A 12,475-nucleotide genomic window follows, 5' to 3' on the forward strand; every position below is an offset into this window, starting at 1 on the left:
AAATAAAATTATTTTGATATGAAATTTTGGTTATATCACTAATATATATATCTATTGAGAATATTTCGTCGTAAGTAGATTTATTATTTTATTGAGAATGTGGGCCCCCCTTTCTAACTTGCGACGCAATTTTATCTTGTGACGAAAAAACGAACTTACTACTCGACCAAAAACGACGATTTTTTTCCGTCGTAAATGGCTCAATTACGACGATTTCAGTTCAAAAAAACCGTCGTAAATGGCCAGATTTGTTGTAGTGATTGACGGATTCGAATACGAATAATATCCGCTTTGTTCGAATACATATAATATCCGCTTTATTTCGGATACGAATGCGGATTTTCGGAAGAATACTGGATTTTTCGAATTTTTTTGAAGGTCTGCCGCGAAGAAGTAAGGTCCGTTTAAGGCACTCGGCCGAGCCAGACTTTTTTCCGGATCGGCCCTCTGAGTTCTGATTCTTTGAAGCTTTCTATTTTGTATATAACCAATATTAAGTAGCAGAATCTATATCCTCTGGTCCGGAACAACAGTGAAATGCGGACAGTCGGAGAACCCTGGCCGGAATTAAACGACGACCTCTTCTATTTTGATCGCTTCCGACCCTCTGATTCTGGTATTTTATATCTATGTAACTATTTTCTATTTTCTCTTACATAAATTTGTGTAATCATTATTCTAACTCACTACATTATATAAACAGGTCTGGCACTTATTGATTTTTACTCCACCAAGTACAAGAGTTCAGCTCCTTTGCAAGGGTAATCCACTTTAGGGTGATGTTTAAAAATACCCGGGTGCAATGGCTGAAAATACCCATTTTTAAAACACATGGCTGAAAATACCGTTTTGGTAACGTATTTTGTAATTGGTTAAGTGTAATACACATTTGAGAATTGGGTATCGAAGAAAATTACGAAAGATACGCATTTGTAGTTTGGGTATTACCATTGGGATCTTAAAAAAGAATAAATTGGATAATCGTCGTAAGTTTAGTATTTTATTAATAAAATTATGCACAACACGATTAAACAAAAGTGAAAATAATTTGATGTTGCGACGATTTAAACATTTCGTCGTAAGTTAATTATTTTTATTAAAATTTTAAATTGAAATTGAATAAAAAATATTTTATCTAAATTTGCAACGGAATATTTGCGACGGAAAAAATCGGATCGTCAAATTTACGACGGAAATTAAAATTCGTCGTAAGTTATCAAAGTGGGAAATTTAACTTTTTTCCAAAAAAATTGGCGGGAAAATTAAAATCATTTGAAATTGCGACGACTTGAAAATTTCGTCGTAAGTTAAATATTTTTATTAAAATTTAACTTGAAATTAATTGAAAAAAATGTTTTCATCTAAATTTTACGACGAAATATTGTGACGGAAAATATTGGAACATCCAATTTACGACGGAAATTAAATTCGTCGTAAGTTATCAAAGAGGGAAATTTAACTTTTTTCCAAAATTTGGTTGGTAAATTTGACTGTTCTAAAATTTTACAGATAATAATTTAGGACGGATTCCGTCGTGAATTGGCACACGAATTTTGATAATTTTAATTTTTAAAAAATATTATTTTATGATCTAACCATATTAATATCAGCATTTATTTGTTTGGGTGACATTTCAAGAATTTCAGAAAAAAATTAAATTTTTTGCTAAAATAATTTAATATAAAACATTGATCATATCACTAATATATATATATATATATGTATATATTGTCATCCATACGGTTGAATCGATGAAAAATATTTTTAAAATAATCGAACCATAAATTCAGAACTAAAAACTAGTTAGTTGTCCTAGTCAAACTGATGTTTGACTCTTAAAATGTCAAACCAAATAAAACTATTTTGATATGAAATTTTGGTTATATCATTAATATATATATCTATTGATATCCATACGGTTAGATTGTTGAAATATATTTTTAAAATAATTGTAACACTAATTCAGGATTCAACACTAGTTAGATGTATTAGTGAAACAAATGTTTGACTGTTAAAATGTCAAACCAAATAAAATTATTTTGATATGAAATTTCGTTTATATCACTAATATATATATCTATTGACATCCATACGGTTGGATCGATGAAAAATATTTTTAAAATAATCAAACCACAAATTCAGAACTAAACACTAGTTAGTTGTCCTAATCAAACTGATGTTTGACTGTTAAAATGTCAAACCAAATAAAATTATTTTGATTTGAAATTTTGGTTATATCACTAATATGTATATCTATTGACATCCACCCGGTTTGATCGATGAAAAATATTTTTAAAATAATCGAACCACAAATTCAGAAATAAACACTAGTTAGCCGTCCTAGTCAAACTGATGTTTGACTGTTAAAATGTCAAACAAAATAAAATTATTTTGATATGAAATTTTGGTTATATCACCAATATTTATATCTATTGACATCCATACGGTTAGATCGTTTAAAAATATTGTAAAATAATCGAACCACAAATTCAGAACTAAACACTATTTAGCCGTCTTAGTCAAACTGATGTTTGACTGTTAAAATGTCAAATCAAATAAAATTATTTTGATATGAAATTTTGGTTATATCACTAATATATATATCTATTGACATCCATCCAGTTGGATCGTTGAAAAATATTTTTAAAATAGTCGAAACACTAATTCAAGATTTAACACTAGTTAGCTGTACTATTCAAACTGTTACTTGACTGTTAAAATGTCAAACCAAATAAAAATATTTTGATATGAAATTTTGGTTATATCATTAATATATATATCTATTGACATCCATCCGGTTGGATCGTTGAAAAATATTTTTAAAATAGTCGAAACACTAATTCAAGATTAAACACTAGTTAGTTGTACTATATAAACTGTTGCTTGACTGTTAAAATGTCAAACCAAATAAATATATTTTGATATGAAATTTTGATTATATCACTAATATATATCTATTGACATCCATACGGTTAGATCATTGAAAAATATTTTTGAAATAATCGTAAGACTAATTTAGGATTCAATACTAGTTAGTTGTACGAGTGAAGCAAATGCTTAACTCTTAAAATGTCAAACCAAATAAAATTATTTTGATATGAAATTTTGGTTATATCATTAATATATATATCTATTGAGAATATTTCATCGTAAGTAGATTTATTATTTTATTGAGAATGTGGGCCCCCCTTTCTAACTTGCGACGCAATTTTATCTTGTGACGAAAAAACGAACTTACTACTCGACCAAAAACGACGATTTTTTTCCGTCGTAAATGGCTCAATTACGACGATTTCAGTTCAAAAAAACCGTCATAAATGGCCAGATTTGTTGTAGTGATTGACGGATTCGAATACGAATAATATCCGCTTTGTTCGAATACATATAATATCCGCTTTATTTCGGATACGAATGCGGATTTTCGGAAGAATACTGGGTTTTTCGATTTTTTTTGAAGGTCTGCCGCGAAGAAGTAAGGTCTGTTTAAGGCACTCGGCCGAGCCAGACTTTTTTCCGGATCGGCCCTCTGAGTTCTGATTCTTTGAAGCTTTCTATTTTGTATATAACCAATATTAAGTAGCAGAATCTATATCCTCTGGTCCGGAACAACAGTGAAATGCGGACAGTCGGAGAACCCTGGCCGGAATTAAACGACGACCTCTTCTATTTCGATCGCTTCCGACCCTCTGATTCTGGTATTTTATATCTATGTAACTATTTTCTATTTTCTCTTACATAAATTTGTGTAATCATTATTCTAACTCACTACATTATATAAACAGGTCTGGCACTTATTGATTTTTACTCCACCAAGTACAAGAGTTCAGCTCCTTTGCAAGGGTAATCCACTTTAGGGTGATGTTTAAAAATACCCGGGTGCAATGGCTGAAAATACCAATTTTTAAAACACATGGCTGAAAATATCGTTTTGGTAACGTATTTTGTAATTGATTAAGTGTAATACACATTTGAGAATTGGGTATCCAAGAAAATTACGAAAGATACGCATTTGTAGTTTGGGTATTACCATTGGGATCTTAAAAAAGAATAAATTGGATACCCATTTGACAAATATGTATCTAGTACAAAACAGGATACCCAAATGGCAAATGCGTATCCAAAACGGTATTTTAAGCCATCCACTTCCAGAATGGGTATTTTCAATCATTTGCACCAAAAAAATGTTATTTTTAACATTTTTTCTCCACTATCACTATACTTATCTTCTTTTTTAAAATTACAATTGAGTTTATTTTCTCGGGTGAACGAGAGTCGAATCAGAACTCGTGACATTGTGACAACAATAGAGAAACCCTTACGAATTGACCCACAGAAAGTAGTGTTTATAAGCTTCAGATTTTGCAATTAAAGTTGTTGTTCCATATATTGATATTGTATGAGTTTTGGAATTGTTGTAGCTTTATAGTTAGAAGTATCTCACGTAATTTATAAGTTATCTAGATGTTGCGAATTTTGTCTGAAATTTAGCGTCTGGCTTGCTTTATTTATAATTAGTTCTGTTAACTGTTGCAAAGGTGCTCCTGCCTTCTGCTACGATAGAGTTCAATTCGTAACTCCTATCTCCCCTATGATTGAAACTTTATCAACTACAGAAATATGTTGAATAATACTAATGCATTAGGGTATAGAGCTTTATGGACCTACACTTTGCCCACTCCTGAGTGCATGTTAATGTTAGTGTGCAAACTCTAATTTTTCTCTTTTTTAATGAATGACTGACAGATGGTTGCAGAGAATCGAGAATGGACAGGTTAGTTTTCAAATTGACATAAATGTCTTTTGATTGTCTGGGGTTGTAGAAACTAGTGTTTCTCAAAGTGCGAATTCCCTTGCAGATAACTGTTGATGGCACGATTGTTACAGACCCTATCAAAGTTCTAAGGTATTGTGGTATATTGGTTTGATTTAGTAGTTAGTACATCTTTGTACTGTTTTTTGATAAGCTTGATACTAGTGCTGCTTCAGAATTACAATATCATCGAATTCCTTGGAGAGAACCTGATGCACCATACTTGCTTGGAGTTCTATTTGAAGATGATCATTTGGTATATAACAAACTTCAGTCTCATCGTCCAGAGTATAATATATGTAGTTGCATATTTTTTAAAGTTTAAAGTCTATGTATGCAGATTAATAGGAAGTTAAATAGGGTGCATTTAAGTCTTATCAGATATTTATCTGAATTTATTGTTTTATGGCCTTTCTTTGGTTCTCCTTCTGTTTCCCAGAAGAAGTTATATTGTAATCTTCTATTTTACTTTAGGGTCCACAAGTATGACGAAAAGAAAAACCCTTTCCAAGCTATCTTACAAATGTGGCTCTAATGAGATGATTTGTGTGTAAACATAAGATATATAGATGTCAGGTTCACTTATTTGATGGTTTCTTGTTTAATGTTGAGGTGTATATATTGTATGCAGATTGCACTAGACAAGCCATCCGGTCTCCAAGTTTTACCGAGAGGACTATTCCAGCACCGGACTGTTTTGACTCAATTACAGTGGCACGCAATCAAACAAAGTTCTATATTTGCATGTCAACAGACAAACCCTGTCCCTGTTCATGGTCAACTCTTATATCAGCAAAGACAAAGCTTGCAAAAGCTCGTATATCGGCATATTTTGCAGATGGAACCTCAACTCTTGGGAGTACTAGGAAAATAACCTGAGTTTGGAAAATAAGTTTTTGGAATATAATTTTCTAAGATCCCACAAGATTTTCTGAAAAATAATTTAGATTCCTTTGTAAAGTTCTAAATCATTGTTTTAATGAACTGTTCCAAGAATTGGAAATTGTTTACCCTAGTATGATAACAGTTTCCGAATATCCTTCTTAGAAATACATTTTATTATATTTGAACTACACAGAAATCAGGATTATGTTTGTCTTAGACCAAACAAATGGATAATCAAAAATTTGTTTTAGCCAAATTAAACAGACTTTAGAAGATCATTAAAATATATTCTGAATCGATATTTTTTGTGAAACTGATGTAGCTCAAGTCCAAAATATTTAGGTGCATGGCATGCTCAGCTAAAATAAAATAACTGTATGAAGTTGTTTTTGTTGGTGGCTGTTGACAACAAATCTTCCTGTAGTTGTGGACCCTTGGGAGTTAAGTTCATTTGTTATTATATAAGTTTAAATACTCAATCTTTTCTTTCAGTATGTGGCAACCACGTAGTATAGATAATAGTATAGATGAGTGTTTTAACAATATACCTTTTAAGTTTTAACAGTTTATTATATAATCTTTAAAAGCAAATTTATTAATAATATAACATCTATTGTTGGGGGTTCGGAAAAAGTAGTGCTTAACCAAATTATAAATTATACTCCATTCTAATTATTATAGTAAGCCATAAATATAAACATTCATATCGCGAAGTTTTAAAACACTAGTGGGAGGACCAAGCTGGATTTTATTTGTATCTTGGGAACAAACATTTTTAATTATTTCGAGTAACCGGGAAGCGTGGAACATCCTCATATTTCTTCCTTCTTTCTTTTTTTCCCATAAAAGTAGGTGATTAAGATTAAACAGAAAAGTTTTACTAAAGATTAAACATAATTTATTGAATCTAATTTGAATTTATATTTCAAAATGTTATATAATCTATTACATTTTTTATATACATTTTTAATTACTCCTGTAGTTTCATGTTAGTAATTTCATCATATGCGTTAAATATGATTCATTAAATAATTCATATACTAGTTATTAAGAGTATCAAAATTATATATTATTAAGAGTATCAAAATTATATTTTTTAAAAATAAATATATTATCAAATTAATAAATTATTTGCAAGATAAAATCTTGGACATATTATATATTAAACTTACTAAACAATTTATTTGTTAACAACTAATTTAGTTTATAAGCTGAAAATCGTATGAATCAAAACTATTGGTTGAAGTCATTTTATAAAATATGAGTAGCTAGTTATAAATGCATATCTTGTAATCTATATTGGTTAAAATCATTTCGTTCATATCGCTTCAACTTCATATTTGAGTCGTTGAAAGTATTTATCATGCGGTTCATATTGGCGATCCACGTGCTAAGTTTTAATTGGTCAAAAGCATTTTGTGCAGATTGCTCTTGCATCATATCTGAGTCATTCATTAAAATTGCTTATCATGTGGTCCATATATTCGTGGACAGCGATCCGCGTGATAAGCTTTTATTGGTCAAAATTGTTTTGTGCGGATCGCTTTTGCATCTTGCATATCAAGCGATCCATATTCGTGGTACACGATCAATTCCGATCTTAACCGTTGGTTGATTTTTGTCATCGGAAAGAAGCACAACTCATGTTACTCCTATAAATTACTCATCTTGTTATCCTCGTTTAGAACTTGTATCTTAACTCTTTTTCTCTCCCCCTACTTCCCATTTAACACATCTCTTTAATTTTTTCGGTGAACTTTCCATATCCTTCTACAAGTTTACTGTAAATATTCAAACGTACTCTCAAAAATCATGCATTCTGTAATTTTAAACACTATTTATCCCTCAAAATTTGAGTAGAAAAAAGAGGATTGTTTATGATACATCAAAAAAAAATTCTAGGTGGAGAAAGACTTTGAGGGAGCGGTATCCAATTCTTCCTCCAATGCTTCTTGGCCTAAACGCACTTCCCTTGATAACATATTTCTTCTAGTGTACGCCCTGTCAGAAATCACTATTGAGATTTTCGACAACTGGGACTGCAACTTCTTCATACTTACATGCCATAAGCAGAGCTGTGATCCCAACTAGCTGGAGCTTTTTACGTACCACAGGGTGAATGGCCAAGAACCTATCATTTAGATTCGCAGTCAAGTACAGGGTCTCCTGCATCAGCTGGAACTTGAAGTGGATCTGCTCATTCCATGATATAGTTAACAATGTTTGCTGTATAGTACTTCAAATTGTAAAAGACAATAATGTTTAACACCAACCTCAACTGAATAGTAAATTGCAGTATTTACTTGTAAGGTAGTTTCATGGTTCTTATATTTTTTATGTTTTCATGTAACTATTTTCATATAAAGGAGGACTTTCCATTTCAATTGTGTAGTTTTTCAACACCAGTTATGCCGTGCTCTTGCTGATATTGACATCACTGCTATTCTTCCAAACATATTTCGCTGATAAAGTTCTCAAATTTCTTGTTGAACATAAAAATTTTGTAAACAGTTTAAGTATAATCTGCACATGTATACATACAGGTATTTTTGATCTCTTGTTGCTACATATCCAAATTTTATTGCAGATATACTGTCCCTCTTTGCAGTTATAACTAATACACATGTAATTAGTATACATAAAGAAATAACAATTGTAGATACATATAACATTAAAAGATGACAAATGCAGATTTCCTACGCCTGATGCACATATAATTGTGCTTCCTTATTTCTAATTATTCAACAGTCAATATTTTTAATTACAAAATACATTTATGAAAAGATTTAAGCATGTAACTAAGCAATATTAGCAAATTTACTTGTAAACAAGTTACAATTACTTTGAAAATTGATATAAGATATGTAATCCTAAGTTTAACTGGTAGCAACTCAATTAATTGTATAAACTATTTCAACATATTGATAATGATAACCAATAAGTATAATGCTAATAAATCCAAAAATCAAAGACATATCGACAATTACATGAACTCGATAGGTAAATACTAATAAATCCAAAAACAGAGGTAAAATAACTAACACAAAATTCTTTTTTTTGCCCGGTAACTGACACAATGTTGATATAATAAAACAGCCACAAATTAGATGGAAGCGTTCCTAATTTCACTCTGTAATAAAATCAAGTCCCAACAAATATTCCTATCGCACAGTAATTAGTACAGCGATTTAACAATACTAAGAACTTCTTCTTGATTCTCACCTTGCTGAATATAACGTTTAGCCAGCTCTAAATCCACCTATCCCTGTACTCGGGTTTTTTCTCGGCCATGTTGCTTAGCAGGCAATTTATCTTTTCCTGTATATATGGCGAGCGTACTGTGTTAAACTCATATTCAACAGCATTACCCTTCTTTTTTGTGATCTTTAAGTTTTCTCGCATGCCTGATTTAACCAAAGCATAACGAAATCAATACAAAAAAATCCTGAATTCCATATAAAATTACTTTTAAATAAATTTTAATCACTTATATTTTATAAGAAAATGTATTTATTTTTAAAAAAAGTTTCAAAAACAAATATTATAAACTTTTTTTGCAATGTTCAAAATTATTTTCCTTTTTTTCAAGGTTGTAACTTTTATTTGAATAATTAGGCTAATAAATAAGTGTTTTAATAAGTTTAGGGATGAACATGAATAAAGTAATCAAGTACAATTCAATATATGATTTTTTTTTACAAATATGAATTATAAACTTACAAATGATTACCCATTTTTTAAAAAAATCCAAAATTTCGGGGGGAGCGAGAGTCGAATGAGAACCGACTGAAAATAAACTTTTAACTATTTGAGTTATTCAACCAGACTCACAGCTAAGAAATAATTTGGTTGAAGAAATATCGTAAATTTGTATTTGATATTAAAAATGCGCAAAAATTCATCTGTTCGGATTTTATTCAATTTTTAAAAAGTCCTCTTTTTTAAAATAAAATGGGGTCAGATTTTTTTTTAAATAGGGTCGGGTCGGCTTTCTCTCAAATATGAGATCTATTTTAGGTCCGTGAGTCAGGCCGAATTAGGCCTGATTTTAAACGTATTTTTCTTATTTATATATATTAAATGCTATTTAATGTTTTTAACCTTGCACTGAACAATATAATATTATTAAATTATTAAAGAGAGAGCGGTATAGATACGAAACAAAAGAAATTTAATTTTGTAAAAGCAAACAAAAAACTTATTCTTGAGTCAACATTCTCAAGGATTGTCCGGAAGACAGTACTAGAATAAGCACTACTCCCTCCGTCCCTTGTTTACATTTTTTAGAGAGTGTTCCACACACAGTGCATATAAAGTATAGTTCTGTAAAAAAAATTTATAATTTTGTTTTTCTGAATAAAAAATAAAACATTCAACTTTTATTCAGAAAAAGAAAATTGTAAAAATAAGTTACATAACTATACTTTTTATACACTTTAAAATGCGTGTCAGACACTTGCTCAGAAATGTAAATAATTGGAAGGGATGAAGGAGTATATTTTAGACTTAATTACACTTTATATACCTGAATAATAATAATTTTGTACGAAGATGACTAAATTTTTTTCATGCCAATATTATAGCTAAAATTTTATTTTTTATAACGTAGGGGCTCCGCCGTTAGCCGTTAAATTTTCAGTTAAATATTAATGAATCCAGGGGTACAATTGTCAAAAACCACTTATATAATTATAACATGTATATATATTCGTCTTTTAATGATTTTATTAAATTAAAAATATATTAAATAAATTCCAAATTTTATTAGTGCTTTCCGGCACACAGATTAAGCTCACAAAAAAAAATTAAGTCAAAAAGTTAGTTTAAGCATAAAAAATGATTTATTTATTACGTAAGCTTTTTTGTTTAATTTTTAATAAATTAAATATTTCTTATATAATTCCAAAATCATTGTCGGTGCGTACTAAGATATTGAATAAGTTATCATAAAAATTTCAAGTCAAAAAAAAGCAATTAAAAAATGATGACTTAATTGTACTTTATATACGTGAATAATGTTAATTTTGCACAAAAATGGCTAAAATTTTATTCATGCCAATGTGATGGCTAAATTTTAATTTTTTCACAACGTAGGGCTCCGTACTTTAGACGTTAAAATTTTCTGTTAAATATTAACAAATGCAGGGGTAAAATTCTCAAAGCATGTTTATATTATTATAATGTGCACATATTTTCATTTTTTATTTTTTTATTCTAAACATATTATTTGGACACAAAAATTTTATGATAGCTTAATGTTAGTCCTACTATAAACACTAATAAAAAGTTGGAGTTTATTTAAGAAATTTTCAATTTATTAAAAATGTTCTGGAATAACTTATGTAATAGCAAAATGTATATATAAAATCATTTTTGACTTAATTCCTGAATAATAATAATTTTACATGAAGATGGCTAAATTTTTTTTCAAGCCAATGTGATGACTAAAGTTTTATTTTTTTATAACGTAGGGGCTCCGCACTTTAGCCGTTAAATTTTTAGTTAAATATTAATGAATCCAGGGGTATAATTGTCAAAAACCACTTATATAATTATAACATGTATATATATTCGTCTTTTAATAATTTTATTAAATTGAAATTATATTAAATAAATCCCAAATTTTTATTAGTGCTTCCCAGCACACAAATTTAAGTCAAAAAGTTAGTTTAAGCATAAAAAATGATTTTTTATTATGTTAATTTTTTATAAATTGAATATTTCTTATATAAATCCAAAATAATTGTCAGTGCTTATTAGGATGTTGAATAAGTTATCATAAAAATTTCAAGTCAAAAAAAATTGTTCATCATAAAAAAGAAATTACAAAATGATTTTATATATACAATTTTCTATTTAATCCATAAGTTATTCCAAAATATATTTAATAAATTGAATATTTTTAAAATAAACTCCAACTTTTTACTAGTGTTTAGTAGGACTAACATTAAGCTATCATATAATTTTCGAGTCCAAATAATATTTTTAGCATAAAAAAAACAAAAAAAAATGAATATATGTATACATTATATTTATTTAAACATGTTTTGATAATTTTACCCCTGCATCTGTTAATATTTAACATAAAATTTTAACGGTTTAAGTATGGAGCCTCTACATTATAAAAAAAATAAAATTTAGCCATCATACTGGCATGAATAAAATTTTAGCAATTTCTGTGCAAAATTAATATTATTCAGGTATATAAAGTGCAATTAAATCTATATTCTATAGTGTTACCGGTTTCTTGCCTATCTACTCTTTTAGAACCTACAATAAGTATAATACAAAACCATACATTTTAAAAATCTCCTTAGATTACGGGTTACAATATTATACAATCATAATAATACAAAAAAAAATATTATACAATCATAAAATAGTATATGTTGAGATTAAACAGCTTGGACCAAAACCTTTTGCATAAAATTAGAATATTTTGATAACTTAAGATCAATAACCAAGATTTTAAAAGAATTAGAAATTGTTAGTGCATTCCATAGGCATCAATTTAATGTGCAATTACAGTCCACCTTTTCATCTTTTCTCCTTCCTTCTTCCTATTTGGTTGAACAAAAGCCGTTTGGCATAATTTATTTTTGGGTTTTTTCTATTATGTCTGAATTTAAAAAGTGAATTATTGGTATATCCTATTTTTAATTTTTATTATAAATTGTTAGGGTATTGGGGTGTTGCTGTGTATAGAATTCTAGTATAATTTCAGTAATCTCAAACACAAAGGCTGAACAGTTACTGCTGGAACTTGTTCTCTGCTACTAC

The 12,475-nt window shown here is 29.0% G+C and overlaps 1 pseudogene; it reads left to right on the forward strand.

Moving 5' to 3' along the window:
• Positions 1-537: 537 nt before the first annotated feature.
• Positions 538-5,689, forward strand: LOC141686673 (RNA pseudouridine synthase 5-like; annotated as a pseudogene).
• The last annotated feature ends 6,786 nt before the right edge of the window (positions 5,690-12,475 follow it).

Source organism: Apium graveolens, chromosome 2 (assembly GCF_009905375.1).
Source record: "Apium graveolens cultivar Ventura chromosome 2, ASM990537v1, whole genome shotgun sequence".
Classification (NCBI taxonomy): Eukaryota; Viridiplantae; Streptophyta; class Magnoliopsida; order Apiales; family Apiaceae; genus Apium; species Apium graveolens.